At 50.7% G+C, this 13,267-nt stretch overlaps 1 pseudogene; it reads right to left on the bottom strand.

Moving 5' to 3' along the window:
- Positions 1 to 351: 351 nt before the first annotated feature.
- Positions 352 to 7,061, bottom strand: LOC119098362 (putative chitinase 10; annotated as a pseudogene).
- Positions 7,062 to 13,267: the final 6,206 nt, after the last annotated feature.

Below are 13,267 nucleotides of genomic sequence, written 5' to 3'. Positions count from 1 at the left end.
GAGTGGCAAAAGCCTTGCAGGGCGACATTTTATGTATATTCACCACGCAGTTATGCTATCAATTGCACACCTGCCATTAGCAGGGAGTGAGTATTTCTTCATAACTGTGTTATCGCTTTAGGTCCTCGCTTCCAATATAAATGAATTTGTTCAAGCAAGCCACTACCGCTTTTTCAACCATCGGCAGGTGTCGGAGCAATCACACAACGTGTCAAAGCAGACTGCATCAATCAGAGTGCATCGAACTACCAAAGCTGTAGACAAGGGCTTCAAAACACGGCCGAGGACGCCGCTAGGATGATGTAGTACACCAGGAGGCCAGCTGTCGTGCGACAGGGCGCCGCCCGGACGTCAGTAGCAGCCGGTGACGGAAGACCAGTCGCAGGCCACGATGGCCTGTGACCAGCTGGTGCCGGGCGCGCACGTGAAGTGGTACGCTGTGCCCATCCAGCAGTTGTAGTAGCTGTGACAGTCGGCCGGGTCGGCGAAGTGCCCAGTGGGTGAGGGGCACGGTGACTGAAATAAGACCGCGGGGGAGGGAGAGTGTCATAATCAGACATTGACAGCGGTCAGCGGCAGTTATCACCTACGTTCCATGCTAGTCGCCCGCTCAGTGAAACACCCTTGCAGACCTTATTAAGCGCCTCTATTGCGTAGTGCCTGTTTTATGATTCACTTTGAGCAACAGGTCTGCACAGGCTGAAGCCTTGAGATTTGATTTACTTCGCCTAAGTCTTCCCTGCAAATGGGCCTCAGAAGCCTCCTAAGGCTTTTCCAGAATTATCTCAAAGTTGTTGCGACCCCGTGCTGGCATTTTTGGCACCGTAGTTTACATACTTCCCACACACGTAACAAATTTGAAGTTTCTGATCTCGATGGTTCATGATCTGTGACCTCCTCGAGGTCATGTTAGTGCCCTTTTTCTCAAAGGCGACAAATGACGCTTCTTTCTCTCAGAAAATGCACTTTAAATGTTACTAGACCCCTCTTCCTGTCTTATCTCACTGAAGCGCATTATTATCGGTCTGGTGGCATTGTAACGCTCACATTATCTAGGTCAAGTCTTAATCTTTGTTGTCCGATTTCAACGTTTGGTTGTCATGCAATTTTAATGTTAATAGCACATGTCTTGCAGCTTTGGGAGGTCTTCTAGCCCTGATTTAAGACCATTAGTTGGGCTTGTCTGGTTCTTGATATAGTTGTACGGGTCAATACAACAGTCGCGTTCACAACTTTGACCTGGCATGATATATCACAGATCACATGAGTCCCCATCCACTGGCGACTATAAGGCGGAGCTCAACATAAGAACGCTGAACTCATAATGCGTTAACAAATGGAACCTGCACGTATAAACATTAGCTTCATATGATACTCTCACCTGACTATTTTAATCATGAAAGGCATAACTGCAAGAAACATGTCTACATCTGTGACATAGGATATGAAAGCGATATTTCGCTAACGAGCTCAGGCCTTATGTACATCGCATTGGACGCTTATTGCACCGATTTCCAGCATCCAACTGGGAACTCACAGGGCCCGGAGGGTGCGGAGGTGGTCGTGGAGGCAGCGGTGCTGGCCGTGCCGCTGGTGCTGGCAGCAGTCGATCCTCCAGGCGACGTCGAGCAGCTGTGGAACGCGCATACACATCGCGGTGACTGACAGATGCTGCGTGTTGGAATGGCCGGCAGCAGAGACGGGATAGTATTGGCAACCAGTGCTGAGTCGGTGCTGGAGGCAGACTCAGACTGGAGCTTTCGCAGGTAGCGGAAAATGCTGGCCTGCGTTGAACAGGCTGGCAGCAGGCACCAGCGCCGGAACCAGCCGAGCCTTTCCGGCCCTGGGCTGGTGACATTTCATTCAAGTTGGTGCCGAAGTGGTAGCGTTACCAGTTTGCCAAAGCTTGGAAGATATTGCACTTTGACTTCTAATTTGCAACGCATCACGGCGCGATGGACGGCGCGGAAGCCATTTCTTGCTACTGGGCGACGGTGCTAATGATGAAGACGGAAGCTGGCGTCCAATCACAGAGCCAGATCAACCGATCAACAAATGCAATGCTGTCAGGCGCATCATAAGAGGAATATGAGTTGCTATTTTACATGTGCTGACCGTCTTGTTAAGGTTCGTTCACTCGAACACAGGCTGCCTCACCTGACCAGGTTGGCCCAGTTGCAGTTGCTCATGGCCGGGTCGAACAGAGTGCCGGAAGGACAGGTGGTATGGTGCGGGACGCCCCATCCACAGTTGTAATAGCTCTGACAGTCCAATGGGTCAGCAAATAAGCCATTCGGCTGAGGACACGTAACTGGAACGAATCATTAGGAATGGCCGTAAACTCCATGATCATCTGCAAAAGTGCTGATAAAAAACACCAAGTACCATCAGCTTCACAACTGTAGTCATTCGTGTTGGTTGATGGTGTAGACATGCTAACAGCTTTAAGTACATGCGGTCTTGCCGATTTTGGGTGCGCGATACAGCGGGATTAACCCTGAAATCAGTGGTGTGTTGTTGATACGCGAGATCCTGTGTCAATGTCATGCACACTGAAACACAGCTCAAATTTATGTTCCAGTTTTCAAGCGTGCAAAGGCTTGGCTGATTTTCTGGAACAGCACACACCTAATCATTGACAATGAGGTTACCTGTTGTGCTTAAATGACCTCAAAACTCTTACCAAAAACTTTCTTCGGGGAATCCCCTAAGTGGAGACATGCTTTGACTGGAAGTTCGAGAGTGCATATCAGAAGGCCTCATAGAGGCCAAGATGCATGCTAGGAGGCTAGCCTACAATGAGGCGCAGGGTAGGTTTGGGTCTAACCAATTTTTTACATGTTCCGGGAGCAGAAGTGGCAGTTGTTCCCGCGGTGCTGGTGGCAGCGGTTGTTCCAGCAGAGGTAGCAGGAGTGGTTCCTGCTGTGGTGGCGGCGGTGGTTCCAGCCGAGGTGGCGGCGGTGGTCCCAGCCGTGGTGGCGGCGGTGGTTCCAGTGGAGCCAATATTGGCCTGGATTGCAGACATGAGGGGCCATGCGCCACCTCCGCAAACGTTCCTGCAAATGCGATTTACTTTGTTAAGAGCGCTGCAGAAAGCGACTTCTCACAACACGTGTATTTTCAGCCGGGGTGGTATGCTTGATGTGAGCGATACGTAACACGAATACGATACGTAAGTTGTGAGCGACGTTTCACATCCAGTGGGCATAGACAAGCAAGCTAGACAAGCTCTGCCTGATAAGAAATTACGCCGTTTAAATGAAACTGGCAAAGCTCAGCATTCAAGATTGGCTACAGACGTCTCATTGCGAACAGCGCTCATTTTCCGCCGGCGTGAGAGATCAGACTCCATTCGCCATATGGATGGCATGCGTCGTGAAGTGCGTAACCGTTGATTAGGGCTCAGGCTGACACCGCCATGGGGTCAATCTATTCGGCACCCGGATTGATTGGCCACAGCGATGACCTCATCCGCAGTCCATTGATCAGCCGGACCGTTTCAGTCCTGCGTGCTGACCCACCACGGACCACTCACCGGACGTCTTCTGAGCTGACGTCCCACACCATGACGCCGCCGAACCCTTGGTTGACGGCGTACTGGGTCTTGGTGGCCACCATCGCCACATCGTCGTAGCCGACCCACTGGTCTCCGGAGTAGGCATACGGTCCCATCTTTCCGGTAGCATCCTATCGACAGGCAAGTGTCAGGATATGCGTAAGCCTTGGGCATCCCGAGTTATTTTTCAGGAAGGAGTGGTTTCTGGGCAGAGAGTTCTGTCTGTGATACTTTGAATCATCCTGCCAACTCATATGGCATTTGTTATGCTCCCACCCCACGAAAGAGATACCATCCTATAGAGGGCAGATGGCTAGCTTTTTGCCTGTGGTAGGTAGGTAGGTAGGATGACGCTCAAGACGCTACTTCTTATCAGGCTGTGACTCTGATCGATCGCGAAAATATAAGAGAAAATATCATGAATACATTGCTTCTTATATATCTTCTTAAAACATCATGAATACATTGCCGCTTCTTACCACCTGGGCTCCTCAATCAGCAGCGGTCACCATCCAAACTGCACCGGCTCTGCCCGGCTGACTCACCTGCACCACCATTCAGCCAGAGTTCCCCTTCTCACCAGCACCACCGTCCAGCCAAAATTCGCCTTCTCACCTGCGCCACCGTCCAGCCAAAGTTCACCTACTCACCTGCACCTCCGTTCCGCCAGAGTTCATCCAGTCATCTGCACCGCCGCCCTGCCAGAGTTCACCTTCTCACCAGCACCACCGTCCAGCCAAAATTCGCCTTCTCACCTGCCCCACCGTTCAGCAAAGTTCACCTTCTCACCTGCTCCACCATTCAGCCAGAGTTCACCTTCTCACTAGCACCACCGTCCAGCCAGAGTTCACCTTCTCACCTGCACCACCGTCCAGCCAAAATTCGCCTTCTCACCTGCACGACCGTCCAGCCAGAGTTCACCTTCTCACCTGCACCACCGTCCAGCCAGAGTTCACCTTCTCGCAGATCTCCAGGTCGGAGAGCGACCCGGCCCTCGCCGGTTGTAGACGCCGCTGACGCCGGCACCGCTGGCGGCACACCGGTGGCGTCTTGCTGGCGCGGGCACCCGCCAGCTGCGACCGTACAGCGGCACGCCCATGGCCAGCTTAGCGGCCGGCCGCGCCGCGGCTCAGCCAGGCGGCCATGCCTGACTGCGTGTCGAGGCCGCTGCCGGCGTCACTGGGTCGCGGAGCCAGGGCCGAGTGGTGGTCGGCCACGGCCGCCTCCCAGCTGCCGTGGAAGTCGTACGTCATCACGTTGATGAAGTCCAGCCCGGCGGCCAGCGTCGGCACGTCGTAGCCGGCAGCGACGCGCCCGTCGCTGGCCGACACGGCGGCGGTGAGCAGCAGGCCGAGCGGCTGGAGCGCCGCGCGCAGCTCCGTCACCCAGGCGGCGAAGTTGACTCGGTCGGCTGCCGACGGGTACTCGTAGTCCAGGTCCAGGCCGTCGAAGCCGTACTGCTGCAGAAACTCCACCGCCTTGCTGATGAAGTTGGCGCGCAGTGCTGGGCTGGCCAGCATGGTGGAGTACTTGGAGCCGAGCGAGTCGTTCCAGCCGCCTAGCGCGATGAGTACCTTCAGCGCCGCGTTCTGCTGCTTCATCGCTACGAATTTCGCGTAGCCCTGGGATGCGCAACATAAGCACAGGTCAAACGAGGTCATGCGTCATGGCGAGGTCACAGACTTCACCATCTCTCCTACCTAAAAACATCCAGCCATGGCGAGGCCACAGACTTCACCATCTCTTCTACCTGAGAATATCCAGCCATGGCGAGGTTACAGACTTCACCATCTCTCCTACCTGAAAACATCCAGCCATGGCGAGGCCACAGACTTCACCATCTCTTCTACCTGAGAATACCCAGCCATGGCGAGGTTACAGACTTCACCATCTCTCCTACCTGAGAACATCCAGCCATGGAGAGGTCACAGACTTCTCCATCTCTCCTACCTGAGAATACCCAGCCATGGCGAGGTCACAGACTTTTCCATCTCTCCTACCTGAGAACATCCAGCCATGGCGAGGTCACAGACTTCTCCATCTCTCTTTCCTGAGAATACCCAGCCATGGCGAGGTAACAGACTTCACCTTCTCTCCTACCTGAGAACATCCAGCCATAGCGAGGTCACAGACTTCTCCATCTCTCCTACCTGAGAATACCCAGCCGTGGCGAGGTCACAGACTTCACCTTCTCTCCTACCTGGGAACACCCAGCTATGAGATACCGTCAAGCATCGGGTCGCTTGGTTTCACACAGTCCTTGGTTATCTTTCCAGCAGTTATCATCTATCAATGCTACGCTGGTTCCCTGTCCCATGCTCCAGGTACGTGGAAGAGAAGACATCTATTGGGAATTCTGCCCGAGATCTTCCTTGTCGTTCTTAATGGACAATGGTCGGACCTGTTTTTGCAAGCCACCTAGCCATTTCCATAATTGATAACAGTGTGACGCTGGACAATAATTACCGGTATACTGCAGTGCAGTACAGTTCGTTCAAGATGCACGCACCATGGTAGAGCAGTCTTGTGTGCCAGAGCTCACCTGCAGGCTAATGTCAAGCCAAGTATCGTAAGGCTCCATCACGTAGCTGCTTGGATTCAGTTTGGCGAATGAATAGATGTAAATGCTGCACTTGGTGGGATCCAGATCGTCGACGGTTACCTTGCCGTTTCCTGGAGAAATTGTAAAAACAAAACGAAGGTCGTGGTATGCCTTGAAAAAGCACTGCACTATGAAATCACAACTAAAGATACTATTAAAAACGTCATCAATTTTGCTGCAATGTATATTTCGTCCTTCCGGATTAGTTCAACCCTCGGCAAAGTGGCACTGCACATGTTTTTTACTGAAGTGGTATAATAAATATGCATGCCTAGGCAAACGACTGTTAATTTAAATAGCCTTTCAGTTCGAATAAAAGTAGGATGAAATGGTAATGCATATTGCATCGCTTGCACACTGGCCTCAGCCAACAATTAAGAAGGGCATTGGAGCCCAAACGTTATTCTTAGCGCATGTGTTCGGTTTTTTGTAATGTAATTTATTTCAGCTGTTGCAAATGTGCCTTAGCGCATGGTTTATATTTTCCTTGTGCAGTCCCAGAGACGGCCCCGGGCGAGTGGGCCACCCGCCTCACCATCCCACAGACGGCCCCGGGTGAGAGGGCCACCCGCCTCACCATCCTACAGATGGCCCCGGGTGAGAGGGCCACCCGCCTCACCATCCTACAGATGGCCCCGGGTGAGTGGGCCACCCGCCTCACCATCCCACAGACGGCCCCGGGTGAGAGGGCCACCCGCCTCACCATCCCACAGACGGCCCCGGGTGAGAGAGCCACCCATCTCACCATCCAGAGACGGCCCGAGTGAGTGGCCACCAGCCTCACCATTTCGGTACGTGCTCCAGGCACCCCAGTAGCAGATGACCTCGGTGGCGGCGGCCCAGCCGGCCAGCCCCAGCAGCAGCAGCGTTCCTGTCACCCTCATGCTTCGGCGACCTCAGCGACAACCGTGGGGGCCGACCGCACCGTACGCGCTTATATCTCTGCATTGAGTGGCGCCACAGCTGCGTATGCGGCGCATTACACAGTCTCCTCTGATGGTGACGCGCAAGAGCACACGCACGGTTTGTCAGCCGGTGACGCGGACGGTGACGGGCGGCCGAGACAGGTGGCCGTGGCGCGTCAGAAATGTCTCCGCCGGGCGGGCAGAGTACAATCTCAGTGACAGCTGCAGCGCCAAGTGCGTTTTTTGAAACTGGGAGGGTGTCTGCCATGTTCGGCAGCGCTCGGCAAAACACAGGCAAGACGGGAGCTCCTTGGAATGCAGCCAGAGCTGGGGAGTATTATAATAGTTCTAAGAACCCAACTCACTGGCGCGCTTCGCGAGGAGAATGCGGGATAAGGGCAAGGACTCGACGTGGGTGGGCATTGCGCTCGCTGCTTCAGCTTAGATGATCGCTTTGAAGAAAACGTCGAAACGCGGGACAAGCAGGCATCCTATCTGCTATGTTCGATTCTCCCAATCGTGTGCAAGCTGCAATAACAGTATAAGGGGACATCAGGAACAGGGGTAGTGGAGAAAAACCCGCCGGACCAACATGTTGTGTCAACTCGGGAAGCAGCCAGCGAGCTGTGCCGTGGTGCTCTACGCGCCACAGTGGCGCTCAGTGGCACTCTATGCCCACAGCGCGCTCAGTGCACTCTATGCGCCACAGGGTCAGTGGCACTCTATGCGCCACAGTGGCGCTCAGTGGCACTCTATGCCCCACAGTGGCGCTCAGTGGCACTCTACGCCCCACAGTGGCGCTCAGTGGCACTCTACGCCCCACAGTGGCGCTCAGTGGCACTCTACGTCCCACGGTGGCGCTCAGTGACACTCTACGCCCCACAGTGGCGCTCAGTGGCACTCTACGCCCCACAGTGGCGCTCAGTGGCACTCTACGCGCCACAGTGGCGCTCAGTGGCACTCTATGCGCCACTCGCCATAGGAGCATCATCCCATTTTTTCTTAAATTTCGCATTTATAAGTTACCTCGACCAACGAGTACTAGCAATGGCATATTTTACAACAGATAGCAATAACACTTTACATGGTTCTATTCACAATGTCGTCGCAACACTTATTCGTTGTGTGACCGAAGGTTGTTCCGCCATCTCCATGCTTGTGAATGGTTGTGTACCAAAATAGACACTGCTGCGGCAATTTTTAGGACTGGTTTCTCCGACCTCGTTCCATTTTGAAAGCATGCACTGCGTCTTAGTGAATGTTTTTTCAACTCGCCATAAGCTCTTGCAGTAAATTATCCGGTGCATACAATGCATAGAAATTAAGAGGAATCGGCCCTCATCCCACTCCGCCAATGGCAATTGATAATCAAGTTTGGCAGAAAAAACTACTGGAGCGTGTAAACCGGATGCTATTTTGGTGTTCGCCACGCATTTCCATAGTATATGATTATTTGACGTGTCTCTTCTAGTCTCATTTCGTGTATCATGTTTATTGGCAGCACTGTATAGTTCTGTATTAGCGTACATAATGCCTCCAGTTTTGGTACTCTATTTTCTTGAGCATAATGTCATGTGGGAACGCAATTAACCGATTGCCAATCCCGTGAAGCGTACCAGCTAGAGTATCGAAGCTACGGAGAAGTGAGCTCTGTAGCAAGCAGTGGTGTGCGAAACTGCTTCCTACTTCGGAACGATATCGTTAAGGTGAATTGAACTCGGATCATGTCACCAGGCTGACCGTCATACGATAGTGTCACCAGAATTATTTGGTCGAAAAGACGAATGAAAAAGCTATGCTGCAGCAATTTTAACGCGAGCCGATTGTCGCGTACAATCACTTCGCCTCCAATCTCACAATCCCATCCATATCGCATTGCTCTATGAAATCTGCCGTTAATTTTGCATGCCTCTCACAAAAGACCCTCAATTATTCAGTTTGACACCGGTAGGCACAGATGATGAATAGCGTAACCTAGCAACAATGTTATAAGTTATGGGAAGTAAAATAGCATTCTATAATCGTGTCTTGTCTCCTTTTTTGGCATCAGTTATGCCACGCCGCGAGACAATAGAAAATTAACAAAAGCGTCATTAATGTATGTGACTGAAATGAAATGCTCTCGCAGCCATTTCGCTTATCCGCAAGGAATTCCGCTGTAAATCCCGTAATGCCGGTTTCCTACTTTTGTTCTCATTCCACTCAACGCTTGCTTGCATTCTTCTACACTCGTTGGACACTCACGTCGCTCATGCTCTTGTTCAGTGAGTTTTAGGATTTGATCGCTCACAAGAGAGCTTCCATTATCCTTATATGAGTACCCGATGACGTAAGCATTCTCTAGTAGTGTTCAGCCTACCCTTGCTGAGAAAACGTTTGATCACTTTTTCACCCTGCTTCACTTGCGTGGCCCCTGGAGGTTATTGTTGGCTTTTTGCACCTTTTTCTCAGTTTGCTCAGTTTCTGTATGCATGTTTCATTTTTTGTCACGCACTTGTCGTTCCTCGCCGACATTACCATGCTTTTTCCTACCTCTGTAAGCTGATCTACCTGCTGTTCTTCTCGTTTCTTTAGGTCACGTGACGCTGTTTCCATTTCGCCGAATACGCATTATCCGTATGTTGCTACATAAAGGCGGCCCAGTTCTACAAACGTGTGCGTGCGAGCGTCATTAGTGCACAAAACATTTTTCCCTCCATTATGACATTTGCGACCGCAGTAAGGAATCAGGTATGGCAGATCGAATGGGAAAATTTTCAAGGCGATCACACGCTGGAAACTGAAAGGAATTGTCCGAAAACTATGTTATGGAAACGAAGCTATCTGTAAGCAAAAACTTTGGAACCTTTTTTGATTGGTAAGAGTCTTGCAACGAGCATAACAATCGTTTCTGAGCTTTGACTTTATCAACATTGACGATTTTTACCTGACCCAAGGTCACTTTTTGAAGTTGCAACAAAGAATAATCATTGCCACATCAAATAGTGGAGGCTTTAAGACGACCACAAATATAGGTTTTGAGAACTAAATTATCTGTAACGTAAGGCAACTCAAAATTGAAGGAAGTCAAAGTCAAACAAAAACGCTGTCGACGACATATGACGACACATGACCCAACCTAGGTTCATCAGTTTGCAATTGCGTAGGACAATCAGGTATAGTAAATCAAATGGTGAAGGTTCCACGACAATTGGAGCGAAAGGATACAAGACTAAAGTTGCCTGCAAGCAAAACTGCAGAAATGTGTAAAAATTGTCAATCTTTGACCTGACTCAAAGCTACAATATTTGCAACACCAGGTAATCACCTTGGATGGTGTCATGGTCTCGCGACGAAGGGAGCGACGTTCCATGATAACTGAGTTGTCTGCAAACAAAGGTTTTCTACTTTGCCAAAACTGACGCCTTTTGACCTCAGTGGGATTGCCAATTTTGAAAATGTAAGGGGAAATCAACGATAGCGCACCAAACGGTGGAAATTTTTCGTAAATCGGAGCGACCTGTTCTCAAATCTTAATTTTCTTTTAGGCATATGGTCTTATCTTTGCGCATTTTTTACCATGGGCTAAGTCGCCATTTTGCCACCCCACACTCACTTCATCGTGGAGAGTCGATTGGTAAAGGCAATTTGATGGACGGTTTTGAGAATGAGCATGTCCGCAAAATGCATCGCTTTCGAAGTTCTGCCCCCCCCCCCCCCCCCCTCCAATGCGTTGACCGCGGGTAACGGTTGGAAGGATGACGCGGAGAACGCCCCATGTAGCGCACGGCAGCTGACAATCTCGGTCGGCATGACGCAGCAGCCACAAAAGATAGGGCACCTGTCATGCGCAGCTGTCTTCCGCACGCGTCACCGCCGTGTGTATGCACCATAGACGCCTCAGGTCAATGGCTGGGTTTCAAAGGAAGGGGAGGGGGCAGGAGGCGCTTTCCGAAATCCTCAAATTGAGCATGACACACATGGCGTCGCATGGCAAAAATGGACCTCGGGTACCCCAAAATGCCTAAAAGACACCTTCAATTCCCCCTCCCCCCCTTGTTCTAGCCATCAGCCGATGGCGACATCACGGCCCTATTCGCCACCTGTTATCGAATCGGTATTAGCACAAATGGCTGATATCTGCCCATCGTATTGTTTGGTCTACCCCTCCGCTTGTTCAACAAGCACTCGCAAATGAGGTGGTGAAAAGTATAAGTAGTCTTATGGAAGGAGCGAGGCGTGGTATTAACGTCACGCATGACATAAGCGCTCAGACTATCTGGCTCCTTAGGAAGAATGGCCAAGTTCTTGCAAAGTTTCTCGCAGAGAAGTGATGTGAAGGAGTACTGGCGTTAGTAGACCTGTTATAAAAGTTTCGTCGTCGGAATGAAGCACGTTAAAAGTTCTGGCATATCTTTTCCGCGTTTGTTAATTTTCACCGGTGCTGGTCCTGTCCCTCGTGATAACGTTATCTCGTTCTCCGAAGTCTTACATTGCTTGGAATGCAGTAACCCTCGTTGCCCGCGCCACAACCAGGTGAACCAAATGCCCTGAATTACAGACGCTGCTGATTTCTGATGGCTTCTTTTTTCGACAGTTTTAAACTGTCAACTAAACTCAAACTCAGCTTTAAACTGTAAACCGTAAACCCATCGAAATGGCGCTTGTCAGGGAAGTTAATTTGATGTAAGATCTTTCCAGCTATATTCTAGAGGCCTTCGATTTCTTGCAAGTTTAGAGTGAGCATTGTATAGAGCTAATTTAATTAATTGAAGTGCTCTGATTTTGTCAAGGATGTCGATTTGTTTGATTTTTCAAAAGCTTTTCAGTCCATCCCGATAGCTTAGCTGGTTAGACCGCCTACCTTCCGAGTCACCGACCCGTGGCGGAGTAGATTCGAGTCAGTTTGGCCGCTCGCCATTTGCCCTTGACTGGGATGACCTGCGACCCTTTATCCCAGCTCAGCGGCTGTTCCAAAGGTCAGGTGACATCAGCGGACGATACGGACTGTGCTAAGCATTGCGGAACGCTAAACTCTCGCCACTAATCTTTGCCGGTGCCTGAAATTCCAAGATGGGCTGGTGGGGGGGGGGGGGGGGGGGGGGGGGGGGGTCGAGGCTCACGCAACAAGCATTGCTTAGCGTGAGTTCTGATCCCAGAACTTCATCCAATAAAAAAGTTCGGAATGCATCTTTGAGAAATACGACCTTTTGACTTCGCCGTAAAACGATGCCTGAGTGTATTATTTGGAGTAAGAGTTGCTGCCAGACTGGTCGTCCCAGAGTTGCCACTGTAGCGGACGGCGTAGCTCACTTGTGGTGCTTGTACGCGCCGCAATGTGGCGTCGGCGGTCTATGCGTGTCAGTTTATGTTATGAGCGGCATATGGGTGTGTTTTGGCCCTCGTGGTGTGTTGCAATATTGTTTCGTGATGGCATGTTTTTGCTTGCATGTTAATTTTTGGCCACGGCACTTTTCCTAAGCTGTTCGACTCTCAACCTGACGTGCGGCGAACTAGTAGTTGCCCAAATACCGGTGTTTTTTATTACAAAAGACGGATCGTGGTCGAGATGCATTTGGTAGCTCAATCTAAGTGTTAGCAGATGCCTCTTTGGAACTGGTGTTAGGAGTCTGTGGAACTCTTGATGTCGAATCACTATAAACACCAATCTTTTGGTGGGTGTATTTTGTATTGACCATAAGCACAATGCAGACAGTGAGGTGAGGATATACGCGATACATTTTCGTAAAGTCACACATGTCTGGATTATCTTGAAATAATCGACGTGAAATAGGCTACATAATTTGGCGTCCGTCAAGCACATAATTAAAGGGGTTTAAAGTCTTAAAGGGCATGACAGTAAAATGCAGGGAACCATGTTGAAAATGGCTGTCCCAGCTCAACACCCCATGCAAATGTGGGGTAGTCCCTTTTAGTTAAAAAGACACCTCTAATGGCCTGACCACATCCTTTGCCTCTTTCACTTCCGGCCCGGTGAGCAACAGCATCAAAGAAGGGGTGAAAACAGAATCACGGCACCGAACACGAGTCTGCTTGCAGTTCATCGCACATGCACTCCCGGAAGAAACATCTCAGTGAGGTCACACAAAACAGAGCATTTAGAATGCCACACTCATATGGGAGCATTCTGATGACGCACGCACGAGAACGCTCAAGTGAGCGTGTCCGTTTGTTAAGACAGAGTGCAGTGCAATGTATGTGCCT

The sequence above is a fragment of the Pollicipes pollicipes genome, unplaced genomic scaffold (assembly GCF_011947565.3).
Source record: "Pollicipes pollicipes isolate AB1234 unplaced genomic scaffold, Ppol_2.1 Scaffold_4740;HRSCAF=5597_pilon_pilon_pilon, whole genome shotgun sequence".
NCBI lineage: Eukaryota > Metazoa > Arthropoda > Thecostraca > Pollicipedomorpha > Pollicipedidae > Pollicipes > Pollicipes pollicipes.
This window is presented reverse-complemented; position numbering and strand designations above follow the sequence as displayed.